At 39.6% G+C, this 24593-nt stretch overlaps 1 protein-coding gene and 1 long non-coding RNA gene across 2 annotated transcripts in view; both read left to right on the plus strand.

The window, feature by feature from the left end:
- The window catches only part of LOC127814254 (protein TRIGALACTOSYLDIACYLGLYCEROL 2, chloroplastic), a 35394-nt gene that overhangs the window by 9741 nt on the left and 1060 nt on the right, over positions 1-24593 (plus strand). The gene's annotated exons all lie outside the window — the stretch shown is intronic.
- Positions 636-23542, plus strand: LOC127814256 (uncharacterized). Its single transcript, XR_008026322.1, has 2 exons — positions 636-9402; positions 14233-23542. It is a non-coding gene; the product is annotated as an uncharacterized LOC127814256 (long non-coding RNA).

The following is a 24593-nucleotide window of genomic DNA, read 5'->3' on the forward strand; positions in this document are numbered from 1 at the left end:
CAGCCCTTATTGAGATTTGAGAAGGGAACTACCCCTGTTTCCATGGTGGAGTAGTAGCTGATGGAGAGAGACTTAATCCTTGAGGAATTAAAGGCCCAACTGATGAGAACACAAGCACTGATGAAGAAGAAAGTAGATCTGAAAAGAAGGGAGGTGAAGTACAAGGCAAGAGACTTAGTTTATTTGAAGTTAAGACCATATCGGCAAAAATCATTGGTTGCCCGTGCAAATGAAAAGTTGGCTACCCGTTATTTTGTCCATTTGAAATTGAGAAGGAAGGAGGTCCGGTGGCTTAAGCTGATACTACCATCTCATTGTCCAATCCATTCGGTATTTCACATGTCACAACTACGGGAGGCAAGAGGGACTTTGGAAGCTAATGTGGAGCTTCCTCGACAATTGAATGAAGACCTCGAGGTGGAATCGGAGGCAGTGTTGGGAGTTCGGCCAGGGACTGGGAAGAACTTATGGGATTTAGAAATTATCATACAATGGAAGGGGCTACCCCCATTGGAAACTACTTAGGAAACTTGCCACTTTATCTGGCAGCAGTTTCCATTTTTTCTCCTTGAGGACAAGGTGAAAGTTGGGGGGGGGGGGGGGGGGGGGGGGGGAAGTAATGTTAGGCCCTTGGTTCGCTTGACTTATCAAAGAAGGTCCAAGGGGGCAGGGGTGTAAATTGGCTGGTTGGCATAACAACTAGCCATGTGCGTAGGGGTAGAGTGGGGAAATCGTTGGGTTGTGTAACAACCCAACAAATGCATAACAAAATTCGGTTGAGGAGGAGGGTGGGGAATATGTAGAGGGTGAAGAAGTTAGCAGGGGGTGTAGAGAATTTTTGGTATTGAGTCTGAGGGAGAGTTAAGGGCCTCTTGAATGCCCAAAATTTTCCTTCTAACTTGATTGAAGTGAGCAAATTTGAATTTAGTCTTTGTGATTTTTCTTTGGGTTCCCATCAAAATGATGCACTTTGCCTTGCTATTAACTAGTAATAGCCTTTTCACTGACTCTTAGTGAAACCAAGGCCCTTAACTCTTAACGGTGTGCCCCATTAACACTTAGTGGTCTCCCATAAGATTGGATCTCTCTGGTTAACATTTAACTGAAACCATCAACATTAACTCTTTAATGAAGATGAACTCATTTATAGCAATGGATCACTAATCGGCACAACACTTGATATGCGTGTGACTTTCTAGGTCCATAGCCATGTAGCAATCAAAACATGTCAACTCTGAAGAAATCTCCTTTTGAAAGAATAATCCTTTGTATATAATTCCCTTGAGAATGCCACAAATATATGCACAGTGGATTCTAAGAATTCTCCTAAATTTTAGAAATTAGATTCCTACTTTTTTAGGACTAGATTACAATAACCTTAAATACAAACAAATCTAATAAAAGAGAAAGATAAGATATAACAACAAGATAAATCAAGATAAATTACAAAGAATAAATCAGATGATAAAGAGCTTAGTAGCTCGGCAACTCGACCATTAGCTCGACAGCTTGGCCTTCTCAGTTCGACCTTTTATTAGCTTGGCCTCATCAGCTCGGTAGCTCGGCCTTCCATTAGTTTGGCCTCGGCAGCTCGGCCTTCCAACAATTTCCACACTCCCCCTCAAGCTAGGTTGAATATGTTATTCAAGCCAAGCTTGCAACTCAATTCATCGAATATTCTTCTAGACAGAGCTTTAGTGAGAATGTCAGCCACTTGGTTACTAGTAGGAGTGTAGATCAGCTTGAATACTCCCTCTTCCAGTTTTTCTTTGATAAAGTGTCTGTCAATCTCCACATGTTTAGTCCGGTCATGATGAACCGGATTTTTAGCAATCCTGATGGCAGATTGGTTGTCACACACACAACACCTGTACTGGTTCTGTTGTATCTATTTTCAACTCTTAGAGTAGTATTTTCAGCCAAATCCATGAGCCATTGCTCTAAATTTGGCCTCTGCTGAAAGGAAAGCAAGATCGCTACGGGGCAAGCAGCGTAGTTCAAAAATTTTGAACCTTACCCCGATCTCAGCAATTGTTTCAACGTCGAAATCAAATCATTCACAAACAAATAAATAAATCTAACATTTAGATTATCGAGTCGTTCGCGGATTCGAGCCGTCCAAGCGTCCGGCCTCTAACTCTTGATACGTGGCACGCGTCCGTTGGCAAGGAGAGCGGAATATGAGTGCTAGCTCCTTCTTCTTTGCACGACTTGTGTATGGACGGAAAAAGAACACCCTCGTTTCGTATTGATGCCAAAAGAAACGGGAAAGAGTGAGCGGCAATACGTTTTTTTTCAACTCTTTAAAAATGACACAAAAAATCCCTGTAGTTTGGGCAACCCATAAATGGGTATTTATAAGGAGCTCTAGGGTTTCTTAAACCCTAATGGATATGGGCCGACCCATTTAATTTAGTCCAATTAGAAACTTAAATTAAATCGGTTTATTTTAGTCCAACTAGGATTATAATTAAATGGCTCAATCCTTTTATAGGTTTAAATATAATATTTTGGCCCAAATCTAATTCAAGCCCAAATATAATATTTAATATTTGGCCCAAATTCAATTTAGTCTAAATATAATATTTAATTTAATATTTGACCCAAATCCAATTTAGTCCAAATATTAACTTAAGCCCAAGTATATTTTATTTCCTATTTGCCACTCCAACAAATAGAAAATTATTAAATTAGAAATTCCTTCATAATTTAATCAATTGCCATTTTAGGAAACTCTTTCTATTATGACGACTCCTCGTCATATCGATGTCATTACGTCTATTTGTTTTTTTTTCGTGAGAACCTATGACGGCACAACTTATTGCCGAAGTGTCTCACTTAACCATACGTCCACTCTCCTGGTTTAAGCTAGGGACCGTGCCTATTGCGTATGACTCATTAGGCTTCCGAATATGTTGGCAATGTGTCGGTACGAACACATAAGACAAGATTAGCCTCTAGTAAGGCATCATGCCTATCCAATTATTCAGAAGGATTCATAATCTGCAAATAACCTTTCACGAGCATGGTTACTGTGTAATACGATCCTCTCGTCAATGTATCTTATGTGATCTCAAGTATGGCGATGTGTTGCTTGATAACGATCACATGAGTTTTTTTCGGTCTTCTGGATATCTTCACTTAATAGAAAGTGAATCAATAACTCCTTATTGATCTCTTTCACTATGGCCATGGATTTAAAGTGAATATCCACCGAAGGTGCTTTAGATACATCATCCTCTATCAAGGGATAGACGAGTCCCATCTTGGCTATGCACCCATCTCCATAAGCCTCACGATATACCCAACGATCGCCCACGTGCAGCCTTTGTCTAGGCCCATCAAAACGATGTCAAAGCATACCGGTTTTCTTATGAGATGACCGTGACAACCTCAGATCCAAGGATTAGTTACACCCATCTCGTATGAGAATTCCATCAACATATAACCAAAATGGATTCTCATGGCGAGTCATGTCCAGTAACATATTCTGTAACATTGGTCACCTATGTACTTGTCTAGACATCCTCATACCTATGGGTGTGAGACCCCCATTGCTATCACATAGCAAAAACATAGCACATACAAGTCTTATCGCAATTGTCAATGTCCATTCTTGACATTGCTACGACTTGGGACGTTTAATGATGTCTAGAAACTGTGATGTATCATCTCACATCTTTATAGATTAATCACAATATACATCATATGGATTTCTATCTAGTTTCATTTGGTTATTACAATAATAACAAGAAACTAATAGAATGAATTCTTGTGAATTTGAACAACTCCTTATTCAAATAATAAACATGATTACAATTGTCAGTGTACAACATGCCCAATCTGACTGGGTCTAGAGCACCTACACTAACATCTGCACTACTTCTAGATACAACCGACTGCTTCTTGCTGCGTCAGGTCACTAGATTTCCCCATACAAATGATCAATACCCTGAAGTTGACCTTCTATCAAGAATTGAACCAGCCCAATCAGCATCTGTATAGATTGTGATTCCTCGATTTGCTGTTTTTCTGAATATTAACCCCTTGCTTGGAGTTGATTTTAAGTACCTTAGGATGCGGTAAACTGCTTCCAAGTGTTCCTCTTTGGGATCATTCATGAATTGACTTACAACACTAACAGAGAATCCAATATCTGGTCTAGTATGTCTACTAACCTTTGATACCTTCCTTTGTCAACTGGATTATTTTCTTTGCCAATGTCCAATTTTGCTTTAGATTCCATAGGAGTTTCAGCTAGTTTACAACCCAACATTCCTGTTTCCTTAAGGAGATCCAAGATATACTTCATTTGTGTGACTGAAATTCCCTCTTTGGATCTTGCAACCTCCATGCCTAATAAGTATCTTAAATTCCCTAAGTCTTTGATCTCAAATTCTCTTGCAAGTACTTCTTTAAGGCTTTTGATTTCAGTAATGTCATCCCCTGTAACAATGATATCATCCACATATACAATGAGAATAGTCAATTTACCTTCCAAGGACCGTTTGATGAATAAAGTGTGGTCATTAAATCCATGCTTCTTAACTGCCCTTGTAAACCTCTCAAACCAGGCTCTTGTGGATTGTTTAAGTCCATAGAGTGATCTCCTTAGCTTGCAAACTTTGTTCTTTGTAAGTTTAGTCTCAAATCCATGAGAAATCTCCATGTAAACTTCCTCTTCTAGATCTCCATTTAAGAAAGCATTCTTCACATTTAACTGATGTAGAGGTCAATCCAAATTTGTTGTTAGGGACAGCAAAACTCTGATGGTATTCAACTTTGCTACAGGAGCAAATGTTTTTTGGTAGTCAATACCATAAGCTTGGGTGAAGCTCTTTGCCACTAACCGAGCCTTGAATATGTCGATCTCTCCATCTTCCTTATATTTTACTATGAAAACCCACTTGCAGCTCACAGGATTTTTCTCGAGAGGCAAGTCAGTGATATCCCACGTTTCATTTTTTCTCCAAGGAACAGCCTCCTTCCATCTAGGGTGCTGAAGAGCCTCTTGGATATTGTTAGGAATTTGCACTTTGTCTACATTTGAAACAAACTCACTGAATTTTGGTGAGAGACCCTTGTATGAGATATAATTTTGTAGAGGATGTTTTGTGCATGCTCTCACACCCTTCTTCAAGGCAATAGGCCAATGTAAATCCTCATCATCAATAGAAACAGTAACAGTATCCTCACCAGCTATATTTCTACCTCTTTCTACCGGTGATTTCGGCTCAGCCTCTTGAACAGTCCCGGGGGCATGTTGGAGCCTTATTCTCCTTAGGTTTGGACTGTCTTCTAGAGTAAACCTGCAGTTCAGTGACAGTAGAGGCAGGTGTCACGACCCCAAGGAACCCCAAGGATATATTAGTAATACATGTCATTTATTTTCCTTATTAGTTGCATTAGTTGCATTTTATGTTGTTGTTGTTAGCATCTTCACTTGTAAGCCTATAAATAGGCTTGAGTAGTTAGAGAAATGAGCTTAATGAATGATTTGAATCTCAATTCCCTCTCTCAATACTCTCCCACGACTTTTCTCTCTCTTTCCCTCAACAGACCCTTTCTGCTCTTCCTTTCTCTTAATTCTTATCCAAATTCCTTCCTAGACCCTAGCTAAACCCGAGGGTCCTGACATTTGGTATCAGAGCTCCTGTTCCTCGGCTACGCCTTTCTTTGTTGCTTCTCGGAATTAGAAGGCGACTTTAATAATTGAATTCAGAAACATAATAGTTGATCGAGCGGTGACTTGTGTGATTCCGTGTAGCAAAGGCGATTCCATACAGCGAATTCCGAAGGTTGATTTTTAGAATTGGAAGGTTGTTGTGATCGAAAGGAAAGCCTTCAACGATTGAGATCACTGTTCAGAGGTAATTTTCGCAAGTGGCAATTTAAGTGATCTTTTCTAGAAGCAAATTCCATAAGCGGTATCAGCAGAGCTCAGCGAATCGTAGAAGCAAGTTCCAAAGCTGACTCAGGAGATTTCCGAACGAATTGGATTTCAATTGTCAAAATTGATAGCGGTGAGTGTCAGCTCGGATTTGAAGGAGAAGTAGGCGGATTAGCTCGGCTAGGATTTTGGTGATTTTGTTCAGAATTGAGGATGAGCAAGCTAGGTGATTCAAGGAGCAATGAATTTCGAAGAATTGAAGTAGAGCATTGAGCGAATCAAGAATTGAGGACAATTCCTATCAGAGGTCGGTGATTGGGTAAGTGGACGCAGGCTTGGGCGATTACCATAAGAATCCAAGCAAAGTTGGAATCCGCAATGAATCTGATATAGAACAGGAGGATCATGATCTGCATGCGGCCATAGGCTATTGCTCTCAGTGACGAAATCAAATCAAGTAAGGAGGAGTTACGCAGCGGAAGTTGCTTCAAAAGCAAGACGGTGGATGGTGATTGGGTGCCGACTCCGCTGGGGCTAGCCTTAAATCAGTTTGATTCCAGCAAATTCGCTGCATGTGAGTGAGGCGAAATGCAGGAGTGGTCGGGAATGGAATTTCAGATTTAAGTTGTTGCATGTGAAGGGCGAGTCAACGAAATTGAGAGCCGGCGGCTTGAATTGTGAACTCGAACTCAGGGGGAAGTTGATTGTTCGTTGGCTAGAACTTAGACGGACATCTGTTGAGACAAAATTCTCAAGTGAACTGTAGAAGCCTGCCATTTCTTGAAAACTGATCGAAGCTGTTTAGGTCAGAGATTTTCGGAAGTAAGTGCGCAACAGAAGTTCGATTTTAGTGTTGCACCACAGAAGTAATTGCGAAGGGGAAGTGTGGGGTTCAAAAGTTGCATGGCAGGTTTCTGAAATGGCTTAGAACAGGTTGTCTGAAACCGTTCAGAGCTAGTAGATTGTTTGAAGTGGACTCGGCAATGGATTTGGAGGCTATTGATCATTTTAAGAAGTTGAAATTTGGAAGGTGACAGTCCTTAGCTACTCCATCGTAACTAAGGCGGTGGTTTAGGCTGAGTTGGAAGCTGATAGTAGGCTGACTTGAAGGCTGAACAACCTGATCAAATTTCGGAAATTGATTTGGAGGCCATTCAGCAGCAACTAAAAAGATGATTTAGATCTAGGCTACTGTTAGGGCAATGTCTAAAGCGGATTAAGGTTGCTGAATTGGAAGCATCAATTACATTGGCTTGGGTTGCTGATTTTTAGTCCCAGAATCAATTTCCGAAGAGATCCTTAGAAGCTGAGCAAGAGGTTGTTACAGCAGTGAATTTTCAAGGAATTGGATGGAGGAGATGGCTGATGGACTATGTGCTGCAACAAGGGAAGGGGAGGTCAGGTGGACTGACTTTGCTAAAGATCTATGTGACCAATTTGGGAAGAAGAACATGATTGATGTGATTGAGGAGTTTAACAAGCTTAAGCAGGAAGGATCAATGACTAAATATCAAAAGAGGTTTGAAGAATTAAGGGCATTGATGTGGAGCTTTCAGCTAGCCTTGTCAGAACATTACTTTGTATCAAGATTCATTAATGGTCTTGACGATGCTTTAAAACTCAGTGTGAAAATGTTTTGCCCTACTAGGGTGGAACAAGCTGCGAAGAAAGCGAGGCTGCAAGAATTGGCACTAGAAGCCATTTGTAGAAAGCATGGACTGCCACCGGAAAGTTATCGTAAGAGCAGCTCGCAAGTTTGTAAAGGACCATATGTAGCTAAAGGAGCTTAAACGGAAAAATCCGAGCTGGAACTACTTAACGACAGTTCTAAGGAAGCTGATATTGAAGTTGTTGAAGGAAAAAATGCAATCGATGAAGACTTAGACCAAAGGAAAAAGCAGAAGGCTGAGGACTTGCATAGTACTGCAGTTGTTGAGAACAACCATGTGGTTCAAAAGATGAGGAAAAAGGAGGTTGCTGTCACACGATTTATAAGTTCGAATATTGGAGAAGGGATAGTTGACATGGAGGTCCAGGAAGTCTCTATTAAAGATAAGGAAGGAGAAGAGGTTGTGAAGAAGGGAGAGGATATGACTACATCAACCTCGAAGTTTGAAGATTACAATGAAAATTTTGTTGAGGGGAACATAACTCTTGCTGTTTTGTTTATTCCTCTTTCAATTGGAGCGCTGCAACGCCGAATCAGATTTTGGCCTACAACAAAGTTGGAATTCCTTTCTATGATTGGAAATGATATGGTTGCAGCTATAACGGATCAATTGGAACCATTCTCAATGGAAATCAGAATGAGGGGGATGGCTGGACTTGCTGTTGCAGCAAGTCATAGTACTGATGTTTTGGAAGAAAAAGACACAAAAAGGCAACAGAAAAGGAAGATATGAGATAAGCACAAAAAAAGGCGAAGAAGAAACCAGATTGCTAAGGTTGGAATCGGCTAAGGAATGGGGCTAATAACTATCAATTCTTGGGGACAAGAATTGTTTGAAGGGGTGGGAATTGTCACGACCCCAAGGAACCCCAAGGATATATTAGTAATACATGTCATGTATTTTCCTTATTAGTTGCATTTTATGTTGTTGTTGTTAGCATCTTCACTTGTAAGCCTATAAATAGGTTTGAGTAGTTAGAGAAAGAAGCTTAATGAATGATTTGAATCTTAATACTCTCCCACAGCTTTTCTCTCTCTTTCCCTCAGTTCTGTTATGTTATTCCTTTCCCTCCCTTTCTGCTCTTCCTTCCTCTTAATTCTTATCTAAATTCCTTCCTAGACCCTAGTTAAACCCGAGGGTCATGACAGTAGGAAATTCCTTGGTAGGAGAAGGAGAATGGCTGGTAGAGGTGTTAGATTCAGGTTCCTCGGTCTCCTCAGGTTCTTAACAGTCAATAGAATCCCAAAACTGATATTCTAAGGAAGTATCTTGCTCCCCTGAATATCAGTTTTGTGATAATAGGGCTGATTTTTAATAAATGTGACATCCATGGAGGTGAAGAATTTTTGAAGTTCAGGAGAGTAGCATTTATACCCTTTTTGATGAAGAGAGTAGCCTAGAAATATGCATTTGAGAGACCGAGGCTCAAGCTTGCTTCTCATATGATTATGCACATGAACAAATGCACAACAATTGAAAATTTTGAGGGGAAGATGTGAAAGGATCCGTGTGTGAGGAAAGGAAGTAAGAAGAAGGTGACGAGGGGTTTGATGCTTTAGGATTCGTGAGGGCATTCTATTGATTAGATAGGTGGCCATTAGAATAGCCTCACCCCAAAAATGAGAAGGAACATGTTAGAATTTGTTTAGTATAGCTGTAAGTTTCTGTAAAATGGCAGATATGTTTGTAAGGAAATGTTTCCCTCTTATGTTTTATGTGTTTAAAATGTAACGGAAATGCCTCTTGGGTTATTTCCGGTTAAGTCATGTATTTTCCTTATATTTACATATTAGTCATTTTAAGTTGTAACCGCCTCTATCTTTTATAAATAGAGGCGGGTAGGTTTTGTGAGGGATAGCAGCAAGAGAGAGAATTCATATGTTGTATTCGCACATAGGAGTTGGAGAATAGAGAGAGAGCTAGTGCTCGGTCCTTTGTTTTCTTGAGAGAGGCTATAGATTAATAGCCTAAGTGTGTGCGAGGAAGAGATCAAGGAAGAAGTGTTGTAATCTTGTTCTTTGATAGTGGATTCTGTCGGCATCATCTGGCAGTCTGGATGTAGGGCAATTTCTTGCCTGAACCAGGATAAATCTTCTTGTTCTTCATTGTTTTTGTTTTGCATTTTAATCTGTTTTACTTTTCTTTTAGTTTCTATCTCTATCGGGTGAGAATTTGGGTGAGAGAGAGGTTTTAATTGTGTGAGGATTAGATCCAAAACTCAACAATTTGGTATCAGAGCCTAGGATTTCACATAATTTTTTTCAAGAATCATCCAAGAACCCCTTAGATCAGTCTTAGAAACCATTAAGAAATGGCGATGTCCGGTTCCGCATCAAGATATGATATTGAAAAATTCAATGGCACAAACGATTTTTCTTTATGGAAAATTAAGATGCAAGCCCTTCTCGGAAATCTAGGTTTAAAGGAGGCGTTAAGAGAGGAACCAAGGGATAAAGAACAGATAGGGGTTAGTGCTAAAATCCTCTCAGCAGAACAGAAAGCTGACATAGAAGAGAAGGCATTAATACTTTAATCCTTAGTTTAGGAGATAAGGTATTAAGGGAAGTGTCTAAGATGACCACTGCTTTAGAAATCTGGAAAAGATTGGAAAATCTGTACTTAACAAAAACCTTGTCTAGCAGGTTATATCTAAAGACTAAATTCTTTACATTTAAAATGAAAGAAAAACAAAAGCTGCAAGATCATATAGACGAATTTAATAAACTATGCCTAGATCTAGAAAACATCAATGTTAAATATGATGATGAAGATAGAGCATTAGTTTTGTTACATTCTTTGCCTCGGTCATATGAGCATTTTGTTGATATTTTGTAGCATGGCAGAGATAAGTTGTCTTTAGAAGATGTTATAGGAGTCCTAAATTCAAAAGATTTAAGGTATAACCAAGAAGAAAGACTCTAGTGGAGATGTTCTGACTGCAAGATCTAGGGGTACAAAAAAGGATTCCAAAGGGAAAAATAAATCTAGATCTAATTCTAAGAATGGGAGGGGTCTAGTAAAGTGTTATCACTGTCAAGAAGAAGGGCACTTTAAGAGAGATTGTCCAAAAAGGAAGAAAGATTTCAAGGATAAGAAAACCTCAGATGGTGGAGTTTCAGTGTGTGAATTTAGGTATGATAGTTCTGATGCATTAACAGTTTCTCAGAACATTGTGAAAGATATGTGGATCCTGGATTTAGGCTGCTCTTTCCACATGTCTCCCAATAGACACTGGTTTGAAAATTTTCAGGAAGCTGAGGGGGGTAAGGTTCTTCTTGGAAATGATCATGAGTGTAAGGTCCTAGGTGTAGGAGATGTTAGGCTTAAGATGCCTAACAATACCTACTGGACTCTTAAAGGGGTGAGGTATATCCCAGAATTAAAAAGAAATTTAATCTCCCTAGGAGCTTTAACTAAATCTGGCCATAGTTTTAAAGGAGAGGGAGAAATTCTTAAGGTTTTTTGAGGATCCCTATTATGCATGAAAGCAAACCAGCAGAATGGAATTTATATTCTGCAAACATCAGGTATAAATGGGGAAGCAGCTGTGTCTAGCAGTAAGAATGTCTCAATTTCGAGATTATGGCACCTTAGGATGGCTCACATCAGTGAGCTTGGCCTTAAAGAATTATCAAACCAAGGGATTTTACAAGAAACCCAAGTGGTAGGTTTAGATAAGTGTGAATCATGTATCTATGGAAAGACCACTAAGGTAAAATTTAATAAAACTGCAATTCACTCTTCTAAGGGTCCTCTAGATTACATTCATAGTGACTTATGGGGGCCTGCCCAAACTGTTACTTATGGTGGAGCTAGGTATTTTTTGTCCATAATAGATGATTTTTCTAGAATGGTTTGGATATATGTTTTGAAAACAAAAGAACATACTTTTGAGGCTTTTAGAACATGGAAGACCATGATAGAAAATCAAAAGGGAAGAAAGATAAAAACCATTAGGACTGATAATGGTCTTGAATTCTGCAACAAGGAGTTTACCGATTTATGCAAAGGAAGTGGGATAGTTAGGCATTTGACTGCCCCAGGAAACCCAAGGCAAAATGGGCTTGCCGAGAGGATGAATAGGACTCTCCTAGAGAGAGTCAGGTGTATGTTGTTTTATGCAAACCTCTCAAAGGCATTTTGGGGAGAAGCAGTGAATACTGCAGCATATGTGTTAAATAGATCTCTTTCAGCTGCAATAGAATTTAAAACTCCTTATGAAATGTGGACAGGTCACAAACCTAGCTTAAAACACCTAAGGGTATTTGGGTGCATATCATATGCCCATATAAAACAAGGAAAGCTGGATCCTAGAGCTCAAAAATGCATTTTTATAGGATATCCAACTGGTGTAAAAGGGTACAAACTATGGAGTCTAGAATCTGATAACCAAAAGATCTTAGTTACTAGGGATGTCATCTTTGATGAGAATTCAGTAGCTAAGGGTCTGCATGATAATGGTAGAAATGAGCCATCAACTATAATAGAGAATGTAGAATTAGGTTGGCGTGAAGATTCTCCCAATGCAGAGACATCTGGCTCCCAAAGCCAGGACTTGGAACATCAGGAAAACATAGAAGAACCCATAGCTGACCAAGATTTTGACCCTCATGGAGAAAGTAAAGAGGGTTCAGATGCAGAAGATGAGCCTAACCATTATAGATATAATGTTGCTAGGGATAGACAGAAAAGACAATCAAAACCTCCTAAGCGATATGGCTTTGCAGATCTGGTTTCATATGCACTTACGAGTGCATTTGAGGTTGCAGGTGATGAACCTCAAACTTATGAGGAAGCAATATCCTCTAAAGACTCTAGTAAGTGGATTAAGGCTATGGAATCAGAAATAAACTCCCTAAGGAAAAATCAAACCTGGACTTTAGTTTTGATAGACCGGAGAAGCAAAGAATAGTGGGCTGTAAATGGCTTTATAAAATAAAGGAAGGAGCTGGAAATGAGCTTAAGCCTAGGTATAAAGCCAGGCTGGTTGCAAGAGGGTTTACTCAGGTTGAGGGAATTGATTATAATGAGGTATTTTCTCCTGTTGTAAGGCACACCTCAATAAGAATGCTTCTAGCCATAACTGCTCACATGGATTTGTGTTTGGAACAAATGGATGTTACTATTGCTTTCTTGCATGGAGATTTAGAAGAAAAAATTCTCATGGAGCAGCCAAAGGGATTCAAATCAAAAGGGAAAATAGAGCAAGTTTGCCTTCTTAAGAAATCACTATATGGGCTTAAACAATCCCCACGCCAATGGTATAAAAGATTTGATACTTTTATGATTGATCATGGGTTTGTAAGAAGTTCATATGATTGCTGTGTATATTTTAAGAAAATATCTAACAGCATTTTCTTGTATCTTTTATTATATGTTGATGATATGTTGATTGCAAGTCAATCAAAGGAAGAAATCCAGCAGTTAAAACTGGAATTAAAATCAGCATTTGAAATGAAAGATCTAGGAGAAGCAAGAAAGATATTGGGAATTGAAATAAAGAGGGATAGAAAGGTTAGAACCCTAGGTCTATCGCAAGAGAATTACTTAAGAAAATTAATTCAAAGATTTGGTATGGTTGAATCAAAGGCTGTTAGTACTCCTTTTACTCAGCATTTTAAGCTTTCAGCAAGCCAATCTCCTATAAATGAGGATGATAAGGCAGAAATGAGGAATGTCCCATACTCTAGTGCAGTAGGGAGTCTGATGTATAGCATGGTTTGTACTCGGCCAAATCTTGCTCATGCCATGAGTGTAGTTAGCCGATTTATGGCAAACCCGGGGAAGTCTCATTGGAGTGCTGTCAAGTGGATGTTTAAATACCTAAGAGGATCATTAGGTATTGGTTTGGTTTATGGTGGAGCAGGGAAAGAATTAGAAGCTAAGATCTTAGGATTCTCCAATGCAGATTATGCAGCGGATCTGGATAGGAGGAGGTCAACCACTGGCTATGTTTTTAAGGTTTGAAATGCCACAGTTAGCTGGAAGGCTGGTCTATGACATGTTGTAGCATTATCCACTACCGAGGCAGAGTATATTGCTCTAGCAGAAGCAATAAAGGAGGCCATGTGGTTGAAAGGGCTTCTAGGGGAATTACTAGGAGGGGAGATAGATACAACCCTAAGATGTGATAGCCAAAGTGCCATTCACCTAGCTAAAAACCAAGCTCATCATGAACGTACTAAACATATTGATGTTTGTCTGCATTTTATTAGAGAAATTCTTGACAGGAAATTGCTGAAGCTAGAAAAGGTTGCTGGAGAGGAAAACGCAGCGGATATGTTCACCAAGGCTGTCCCCGCAGCCAAGATGAAACACTGCATGGAGCTACTCAATGTAGCTTGAAGGAGTCTAAGCTCTTAAGCTTAGAAGGAAGCCAGAAGATGGGATGAAAAGGTTGCTGTAGTAGAATCTGGAAGTTGTTGAAGACTTAAAGCTATCTAATCAAATTGGTGGAGAAATTGTTAGAATTTGTTTAGCATAGCTGTAAGTTTCTGTAAAATGGCAGATATGTTTGTAAGGAAATGTTTCCCTCTTATGTTTTATGTGTTTAAAATGTAACGGAAATGCCTCTTGGGTTATTTCCGGTTAAGTCATGTAAATTCCTTATATTTACATATTAGTCCTTTTAAGTTGTAACCGCCTCTATCTTTTATAAATAGAGGCGGGTAGGTTCTGTGAGGGATAGCAGCAAGAGAGAGAATTCATATGTTGTATTCGCACATAAGAGTTGGAGAATAGAGAGAGAGCCAGTGCTCGGTCCTTTGTTTTCTTGAGAGAGGCTATAGATTAATAGCCTAAGTGTGTGCGAGGAAGAGACCAAGGAAGAAGTGTTGTAATCTTGTTCTTTGATAGTGGATTCTGTCGGCATCATCTGGTAGTCTGGATGTAGGGCAATTTCTTGCCTGAACCAGGATAAGTCTTCTTGTTCTTCATTGTTTTTATTTTGCATTTTAATCTATTTTACTTTTCTTTTAGTTTCTATCTCTATCGGGTGAGAATTTGGGTGAGAGAGAGGTTTTAATTGTGTGAGGATTAGATCCAAAACTCAACAGAACATTAGTAGAGAACAATAGGGATCTCGCAACTTCCAATAAGTGTCGGTTCTTTCGTTCTGCAACCCCATTTTGTTGGGGGTATCAACACAAGTGCTTTGGTGTATTATGCCTTGTTGGGAAAGATAATGACCAAGGATAGAATTGAAGTATTCTTTGCCATTATCTGTTCTCAAGATCTGAATTTTGGCATTGAATTGTCTTTGCACCATTGAATGAAAAGTTTGAAAGATAGAACCAGTTTCATATTTTTCTTTCATAAGAAATACCCACGTTAAGCGTTAAGCGAGTATGATTATCAATAAATGATATGAACCAACGAGCCCCAATAATGTTTCTAACATCGCTATGAATCAAGGAGAAAGGCGAAGATGGAGTATAAACTTGGCTGGGATAAGTGTTTCGTATATGTTTAGAGAATTGATAGATTTCACATTGTAACAAATGGGGATCTTTATTCTTGAACAATGAGGGAAACAATTTCTGAAGATAAACAAAATTAGGATGACCCAATCCATAGTGCCATAACATGATAGCACCATCATTGGAATGAAAATTAGATAAATAAACAACTGGTTTAAGAGAAGAATAGTTGCTGGATTGAACAACTTTATTGCTAGAAGAAGTCTTTTTAAGGATGTAGAGGCCCGAACATGCTTCAGCACTGCCAATCGTCCTCCTCGAACTTTGGTCCTGAAATTCACACAAATTTTGTGAGAATTTAACCATACAATTACAATCAGTAGATAATTTGCTTACTGATATTAAGTTGCAGTCTAAATTTGGCACCAAGAGAATTGATTTTAGGGTTAAATCATTTGAAATTGCCACCATTCCAATTCCAGCTACCTTTGATAGTGAACTATGAAGAAATCTCCTTTTGAAAGAATAATCCTTAGTATATAATTCCCTTGAGAATGCCACAAATATATACACAGTGGATTCTAAGAATTCTCATAAATTTTAGAGATTAGATTTCTACTTTTTAGGACTAGATTACAACAATCTTAAATACAAACAAATCTAATAAAAGGGAAAGATAAGATATAACAGCAAGATAAATCAAGATAAATCACAGATAATAAATCAGGTGATAAAGAGCTTAATAGCTCGGCAACTCGGCCATTAGCTTGACAGCTTGGCCTTCCATTAGCTCGGCAGCTCGGCCTTCCATCTGCTTGGTAGCTCGGCCTCAGCAGCTCGGCCTTCCATCAGCTCGGCAGCTCAGCCTTCCAACAATTTCCACAAACTCCTTGATGCCAGTCGAACACTTCAACCTACTAAAAGGATCTCTCCAAATCCCCAGAGCATCTTAAAAGATCTTGAGTATTCCCTAGTTAAGACTCAGGACGATCCCAATGGCAATGAAGTGTGAACTTCAGATGAACCCATTAAGGTTCTTTGATTACTGTGCACTTTAATCTTTCCACTGATTAAGATCCCAACTAAGTGAGTCATGGATTGACTAAACTCACAAGACTCGATAACTATGACAGATCTAGTACGATATGGTCAAGGTAGCATTTCGGAACAACTTTCGACATCGGGAACACATTTCCGATCATGCTCTCCTTGGCTAGGGGTTTACCAACCACAACTAACTTAGACCACATGGGATGTTCACCCCCATTTGATGGAGGGCAATGGATTCCATCAGCGAACATCTGCCTCTACACAACTATGCACAAGACAACTATGTCGTCTGGACAGTTTCGTTCAACGGCAAATCTCCGACACCGATGCGCAAGACAACTATGTCGTCTTTGGTTAGAGGACCAAATACACAATCAAAAACCAGTAACAGATCATCAATCACAAAGCCATGTGATATGTCGCAGGCGTCACATTCAATATATGTTCAACTAGCATCTACCCACATGTCTACTATCTACATTTCATGCAAGATGGTATATGACTTACCACCGTACTCATTAGCATCTCATGCTAAATATTAGTAGTAGCACACATGCTGGTCTGTAATAGATAAATTATATTCCCCTTTTGATAAATCTTAGGGCCATAAATTCCTTTAAGAAATCTTAAGCTAGAAATCTGTGTCATATCATTCTTAACACTTAAAAATTAGATCTCTACTAGGAATTCTAGGGACTCATTCATAAATAAAAACGGAGAGTATGAATGAAGATATGACTTTATATATATGAAACATATATTATACAAGATAACATTATTAGTGCCATTCACATACATCAGATGTAGTGCAAATCTAGCATTTAGGGCACTGACACTAACACAACTGAGACTGTAGTATTCGTCTGCTACAGTTGTGACTTGAAGTGTGTCATGTGTGTTCTGTTAGCCATGGCCAAAATCTCACGAGTAGGAGAAGTCGTCAAGGAACTACTCGATAACCTCCTATGACTCAATTAGTACTGTTATAGCCTCCAGAAATTGCATTACAAGAACTGCCTTTGAACTGATTCTAGTCTAATCGAACTTGAATTTTATTTTTAGTAAACCTAATCTACCTTGTTTGAAATTGCTTCCAGAAATTACTTAGATCTAACCTCAACAATCCTGAATTCACCTGTCATAGTTGGAATTGAGAAATCGGTAGCCTGACTCTACGCCCTAAATTGCCTCTTGCGTCTCGATCAATTTCGAGATTGCTTGCTCTGATTTTCCATCAAAGAATCAGCTACTCTGCTCAATTATGATGTCAGATTGGAATTATGGTATTGCCTAAATCACCATGTAGTGGCCAATAATTGTTGACTCTGAGTTGTCTTCAAATTTAAGCTGAAAATGAGCAGAAGTTGAAGGTCATGTAACAAGAGTTTTGTGAAGTCGGATCGAAATTACTGCAAGGAATCGCCTATCAACAGTCGTGATCAACTGGTTCTGCTTTGCCTTCAATTCTGAGCTGAGAATCACAATCGGAATTGTCGAACCAGCTTTGCCTTCAAAATTTGTAAAGGAGCTTTGGGTTGTTGCTGAGATCACCTGGCTCGTTTCATTTGATCTACTACTGGAATCCACAGCCGGAAATCGTTGGCTCGGTTCGTTGGATCTACTACTGGAATCCACAGTTGGCAATCGTCGAAATCACATCCTCAACAATTGAGAACCATTGGAATCACAACCAGAAATAGTTGAAATCACATCCAAGAATTGTTGGTTCTGATACCAATTTGTCATGAACGTAGGGTTTATCTAGGGTTTTGATAGGAAGATGGAAGAATCCGAGGGAAATAGAACAGGAAGTAAGGGGGAAAATCAGAAGAAATAAGGGAGATATCAGAAGAATAGGAGGAAGATATTTGGACAGAACAGCAAAAGAGGGAGAGATTAGAGAGAAATCAAAGGGAGATTGGGTGAGAATTGATGAGAGAGAAATCAGAAATTCTATTTATCATTCAACTATATGATTTCTCTAACTAATACAAGGCTATTTGTTGGCTGTTATTTATAGTCTGTTAACTGTAAGGTACAAGCATGAACAACTACCTAGAGTATAATATAGTAAATGCATTTAAACTAACTACTATTATATCCTTGGGGTCTTGACACAATTTTAAGTCTTATCACCTTGATTCTAGTTGGTTTTTCTATTGTTGCAACATGGTGAAGAACAACCCCTTTCAATGCTACAGAAGCCAGCAGTGCAAAAACAAGGGGATAATAGAGATGAACCACATGCAATACGAAGTAAATAAACAGCTTTGAATCTTTGAACAATAGTTTTCTCACAAGTGTTGGAGCAGCTGGAACTCAAACTAAATGACAGTTTGGTAAAATTTCAACTGCACTTCACAAGAACAAAAGACACATTTAACTCCATAAAAAATTAAAGCCATGTGAAGGTCATGTTAAAAGGAAGGTAACCATGCGCAATGTGGCTCTGCTATATGATTCAACAATTCACAAACACTAATCAATTGTAACAGATTTTCAGAATAAAAATGTTAAAAAAATGGCAAAAACTAATTGAGGAAGTAGAAGAAAGTGGTGGGGTCTTCTTGGCATCCAATTTCGTCCCCTTACAAACCGTAATTTCCCCTCAATTTTTTGCGTTGAATACCTCCTTCTCTTCCTCTCCCTTATTCATTTCCCCTTCAGATTGTCATGTGATTTTTAATTTTGCTTTAATTTTGCTGTGATATGTTTGTTACATCTAAGGGGTAGTCATGTGCAAGTGGTTATAACAATAGAAGGGTGTAGAAGTTGAGTAGTTATACCCATAGAAGGGTGTAAAAGATGCCTTGGCAGGAATCCTCCCTTCCGGTAGCTTGTATAAAACCCCATTGATCCTCTCGGATTGGGGCATTGAGGAATTAATGAGAATTTCATCTCCTCCTTACTAATCTCTCTCTCGCCTTCTCGCTATTTCTCTGTTTTGCTTCTTGTATCTTCCTAATTCACATTGAATTAGGAGGAATTCATTGTTAGGCTTAAGTTGTGACAATTTTGGTATTAGAGCTCGATTCTCGGTCGTAATCCTTGAATATCAAGATCGATGACAGAGCAAGTTCGTATGAAAAACTTCGAGTCATAGCTGCAACAATTCAACTCGACTATAACTGAATTCTAGAACAAAATCAACTTGTTGGAGATCGTATCTACTCGAAATCATGAGGTGATCATGGTGATAGATCGCAAGTTGGATAGTTCCATGGAAGGATTGGAACGGAGGTTGGATGGGGCCATTTAATAGATTTAGGAGGAGATGGGGGTACAATTTAGGGACCAGATCTTCAACAGTTCATGGTGATGTTCACTCACTAGAACTCGGTAAGAATCTCTCCTGACTTTCCTCCTAGGGAGAGAACAGATCCTATCTTACTTGGACATAGGATGAACTATTGGATGACAAAGACCTTTGAAATTGAGGTGGATCTGGGAGAGGAAGTAATGGATAGGGGACGGGAGGGCCATGCCACCCACAATCAATTGGGGTTTCCTATGCCCCTGAAGGAGATCGCAGTGGTTGAAGGGATTAAATCCTAGATGGTGGTTAAGAAAATGTGAACAATTATTTAATTGGTACAACATACCAAAGGGGTAGAGGGTAGCCTTGGCCACATCATACTTTAACGATATAGGGGATGTTTGGTTTCAAGGGTGGTCTAGAGTAAGAGGAGATTGTATATGGGGGGAGTTTGCTAAAAAGCTTTGTGAAAGGTTTGGTGAGAGGACCATGATGGATGTGATAGAGGAATTCAACAAACTCAGGTAGTGTGGGGAAGTGAGATTTTATTGGCTTAGGTTTGAGAAACTGAGATCACTCATGATCAATCACAATCCTCATCTATCAGAGGCTTATTTTATGTTCAACTTTATGAGCGGTTTGAGCAATGAGCTTTGACCAATGGTCAAAATGTTGCAGCCCTGTACGGTGGAGCAGGCAGCCGAGAGTGCCAGGTTGCAGGAGATGGTGGTGGAGGCTTTGGTGAGGAAGCAAAGGCAACAACTGAGGGGAGTGATTATGGGAACAACATCATAGGGAGGTAAGGGTTATAATAAGGAGTTGGTTAAAGGGAGTTCAGGGGTAAAGAGTTTGGGTGGTCCAAGCTTTGGTCACACCATGCCACCACAAGGGGGGAGGCTAATTGAGCAGAGGAGGCAGGTTGGGTTATGCTTTAGGTGTGGGGATAAGTATTATTATGGTCACCAATGCAAATGGCAATTGCTACTTCTAGAAGGTGAGGATGGAGAGTTGATTGAGGAAAGGGAAACTAGTGAGCTTGGTGAATATAGATGAATACAATGGGGGAGATTTCCATACATGCCTTGAAGGGATTAACAAATAACAAGATTATCAAGGTGGAAGGGTAAAGGACTGCAGCCTCATGATCTTGATAGACAGTGGGAGTACCCACAATTTCCTAAATGATGGAACAGCCAGGAGATTGAAATGTCAACTCATGGGTACACAACCCTTGAGTGTGACATTGGCCTATGGAAACAGGGTAGTGAGCAAATCGGCATGTACGGGCTTCTGTTGGGAAATGTAGGGGGAGGAATTTAAAGTTGATTTGAGACTCCTACAGTTGGGAGGTTGTGACATTGTGTTGGGAGTAGATTGGATGAAAGGAGTGAACTCCATACGTTTTGACTTTAATAGAATGGAGGTTTCCATTGAGAAAGAAGGGAGGAAAATGACCCTTACAGGGGGAAACGAGGCTGGGGTTTGTAAGATAATTACGGGAAGGAAACTACATAAGGTGTTCAGGAAACTACATAAGGTGTTCTGGAGTAAGTGGGCTTAGATTACATAGTTGTTCTCTATTGAAGCAGTAGAGGAAGCTAGTGACTGCAATGCAGTGCAAGGAGAATTCCTCCTAACTGTTAGTACACCTATGGGAAGACAAGATGAGGTACACAATCTAGAATTACTTGATAAATTGTCGGTTGAATTTGAGGATCTTTTGTGGAACCTACAACCCTACTGCCTACTCGAATGTTTGACCATTCCATCAATCTCAAACCTAATGCTGAACCCATTAACATTAGATCATACCATTATCCCCCAAACCAAAAGACAGAAATTGAAAGAATGGTTCAGGAGATGCTACACCGAGCCATAATTAGACCTAGCCAAAGTCCTTTTGCTTCACCCTTTTGCTTGTCAAGGAAAAGGACAGATTATGGCATTTTTGTGTGGATTATCGCCAACTTAATGCCATGACCGTTAAAGGCAAATTCCCTATACCCCTTGCTGAAGACCTTCTAGATGAATTACATCATGCTAGCTTCTTCTCTAAACTTGACCTACGCTCGGGATATAACCAGATTAGAATGAAACTTGAGGATATTCCTAAAATCGCTTTTTGAACACACCAAGGCTACTATGAATTCTTGGTGATGTCATTTGGGCTCACCAATACACCAACCACCTTTCATGCTCTTATGAATCATGTCTTTGAGCCTTATGAAAATTTATATTGGTTTTCTTTGATGATATACTTGTTTATAACCTTACATTTGATCAACACCTGATTCACCTAAGAACTACCTTCGAGGTCCTCAGGTCTAACTAACTCTATATCAAAAGGTCTAAGTATGCTTTTGGCATGGGCAAGTGGAGTATTTGGGGCACATAATATCGGTGGAAGGGGTGAGTACAAATCCAAGATAGGTGGAAGCCATGATTGTTGGGCCTAAGCCTATTATGGTGAAGGCATTGAAAGGGTTCCTTGGGTTAACCAGTATTACTACTGGTTTGTGAAGAATTATGGGGTGATCAGTAGACCCTTAACAGAGCTTTTAAAGAAGAATGGGTTCAGTTTGGGGGGGGGGGGGGCAAGAAGCAGAGGATGCCTTTGAGAAACTAAAGGAGGCTATGAGTAAGGTTCTTGTCCTTGGTTTGCCAAACTTTAGCAAACCTTTCATTCTGGAGACAGACGCGTGTGGGATAGGGATTGAGGCAGTTTTGATGCAAGAGGGAAGGCCATTGGCATTTTTAAGCCAAGCCCTAGGCCCTAGACCCTAGACCCTAGACATATGGGGTTAAGTATTTATGAGAAGGAATTCCTAGTTGTATTGATGGCAATTGAGAAGTGAAGACATTATTTGGAGAGGGGCTGATTCATAATTAGAATTGATCACGGGAGTTTGAAATTTATGTTGCAACAGAAATTGCATACTCAATTGCAAAAGAAAGGGATGGCCAAACTAATGGTTCTAGACTATATTATACAATACAAGAAGGGTAGGGAAAATGTAATAGCAGATTTCCTTTCAAGGTGTCATGAAGAAGGAAGCTTAGCAGCTATAACCACTATAGTTCCTGAGTTGTGTCAAGACGTAATGGCTAGCTATGAGGGGGATGAGAAGGTGAAGGAGTTGGAGCAATTGGTAGTGGGTTCAAATGGGAAGGAAGGGTATGCTTTGGTGGGAGGATTGATAAGGTATCAAGGAAGAATTGTGATTGGGAACAATGAGGCACTCGAAAGGAAGATCCTATAGGCCCTACACGAATCACTCTTGGGGGGACATTCTAGAATCCAGAATACCTACCATCGAGTGAGGCAACTCTTCTATTGACCTAGGCTTAAGACCAAGGTGAAAGAGTTTGTATTGGCTTGTGACAACTGTAAAAGGTGTAAGTATGAAACCGTGGCCTACATAAGACTCTTACAACCCCTACCCATTCTTGCCCAAGCACCGTGGCCTACCCAGGACTTTACAACCCCTATCCATTCCTGCCCAAGCAGTGGTCAGTATATCTATGGACTTCATTGAGGGATTGCCTAAGTCAGAAGAGAAGGACAGTGTATTGGAGGTGGTTGATCGATTTACAAAGTTTGCCCATTTCATAGGGCTCACACATCCCTATATTGCCCAAGAGGTGGCTAGGATCTTCCTAGATCAAGTGGTTAAATTAGTCTATAGTGTTAGATTGTGACAAAATATTGACTAGCTTATTGTGGTAGGAGTTAATGAAGGCCTTAGGCACCAACATGAACATGTCCACAGCCTATCGCCTACAATCAGATGGGCAAACAGAAAGGGTAAATCAAAGTTTGGAGACTTTCTTAAGTTGTCTTTGTTTCTTACAACCCAAGGGGTGGCATAGGTCCCTCTAACTGTCACATTTTGAGGCCTTATTTGGATACAAACCACCTATCTTGCTAGCTATTGGACAGTACACTACTGTCGCAACATTGGAGGAGTATTTATGGCAGAGGAAGAAGGTGTTGCAACGACTGAAGGAGTTAGCTTCAACCAAATATAGAATGAAACAATTTGCTGATCGAAAAAGGAGTGAAAGGGAGTTTTCAGTAGGGGAGAAGTGTATTTGAGCCTGAGGTATCCTCATCTTAAGTCCATCACACAAGGACCGGTGTCTAAACTAAGCCCACGGTATTATGGGCCATTTCCAATAGTTGCCAAGATTGGGAGGGTGGCTTATCATTTACAGTTGCCTGAGAGTTCACAAGTCCACCCTATGTTCTGCATTTCTCTTTTGAAGAAATCTATGGGGACACAATCAGTGAGTCCTACATTACCTGTACTTCCTAAGGAGGCTAGCAAAGCTATGGAGCCTGAAGCCATATTAGATAGGCATGCAGTGTATAAACAAGGGGCACCACTCATACAGGAATTGGTGAAATAAGAGAATAACCATTCAGATAACAACACCTGGGAGTACTTACTTGACTTGCTCAGGCAGTTTCCTGGGTTTGCAAGCCTTCTCAGCATTTCTTGAGGATAAGAAATTTGTAAGAGGGGGGTTGGAATTGTCATGTGATTTTTAATTTTGCTGTTATATGTTTTGTTTCATCTAAGGGGTAGTCATGTGCAAGTGGTTATAACAATAGAAGGGTGTAGAAGCTGAGTAGTTATAACAACAGAAGGGTGTAGAAGATGCCTTGGCAGGAATCCTCCCTTCCAGCAGCTTGTATAAAACCCCATTGCCTCTCGGATTGGGGCATCGAGGAATTAATGAGAATTTCATCTCTTCCTCCTTACTAATCTCTCTCTCTCTCTCTCTATTTCTCTGTTCTGCTTCTTGTATCTTCCTAATTCACATCGAATTACGAGGAATTTATTGTCAGGCTTAAGCCGTGAAACAGATTTAGTTTCCTTCTGCAAATTTCGCCCCTCAACTGATCTCTGCTAGCTGCGATTTTGTTGGAGATAAAGCCCTAGTTTCTTCTCACTAGGGCAAAGTGGGCAAAGTTCTTTTGGTTATTAGTAATAATTTTTGGAGGAGATTTAGTTATCTTTTGTGCAAATGACATGGAAGTTAGTGTTCAACTCGTTGTCCACACCATTGCTGTGTCAGCATCGATGTCATTGTTTAACAGTGCAACCTAATAGAGAGTGATGTCATTATAGAGTTGAAACGAAACACAAAGTTCAGTGCTGCTATTGAAAAATTTAAGAGTTTGTTTTAGAATTGAAACAAAATCAAAAGTTGAGTACTTTTTAGTAATTTGCCCTTTTTTTAATCTTATTTATTTTTTGAAATGTTATATGGTGAGTAAAAACTCGTGGATAATAGAGTTTTGG

This window comes from Diospyros lotus, chromosome 12 (genome assembly GCF_014633365.1).
Source record: "Diospyros lotus cultivar Yz01 chromosome 12, ASM1463336v1, whole genome shotgun sequence".
In the NCBI taxonomy this organism is placed as follows: Eukaryota; Viridiplantae; Streptophyta; class Magnoliopsida; order Ericales; family Ebenaceae; genus Diospyros; species Diospyros lotus.